This window comes from Rhagoletis pomonella, unplaced genomic scaffold (assembly GCF_013731165.1).
Source record: "Rhagoletis pomonella isolate Grant_MI unplaced genomic scaffold, Rhpom_1.0 Rhpom_scaffold_00005, whole genome shotgun sequence".
In the NCBI taxonomy this organism is placed as follows: Eukaryota; Metazoa; Arthropoda; class Insecta; order Diptera; family Tephritidae; genus Rhagoletis; species Rhagoletis pomonella.
In genome coordinates this window covers 16,953,801-16,954,259 of record NW_023458559.1, presented here as the reverse complement: position 1 = coordinate 16,954,259, position 459 = coordinate 16,953,801, and positions in this window count along the sequence as shown.

Here is a 459-nt window from a genome sequence, read left to right as displayed (position 1 = left end):
ATATTTAAATTGGCCTCCACTTGTATCAACTTACGTCGAGCACACATTTAGTACATTCAAGGCTTCTCTTCGCGAAAATCGAATGAAAATGCTGCCAGAAAACTTCAAAATGCATCTTGTGGTTCAATGTTACTACAACTATATAGATTAAAGTTTTATGAGTTAGAAACTCGAAAGGATAAAATAGTCAGAGATTCAAAGTACAAATTTTTCATATAATGAAACTAGTTCATAGTTTTTCTCTTTTTACTTGTAATATAAACATTTCTAAAATAAATGTATTTTTTGATTGTTCTTCGTATTTTCTGTCTTTTTTTAGTGCCTTATTTTGCTTTTTGCTTGCAATACCTAGTGCCTTTTCCTGCCTTTTTCGCTATTTTGTTTTGCCTTTTTTTGCCTTTTTTGCAATACCTAGTGCCTTTTCCTGCCGTTTTCGCTATTTTATTTTGCCTTTTCCAG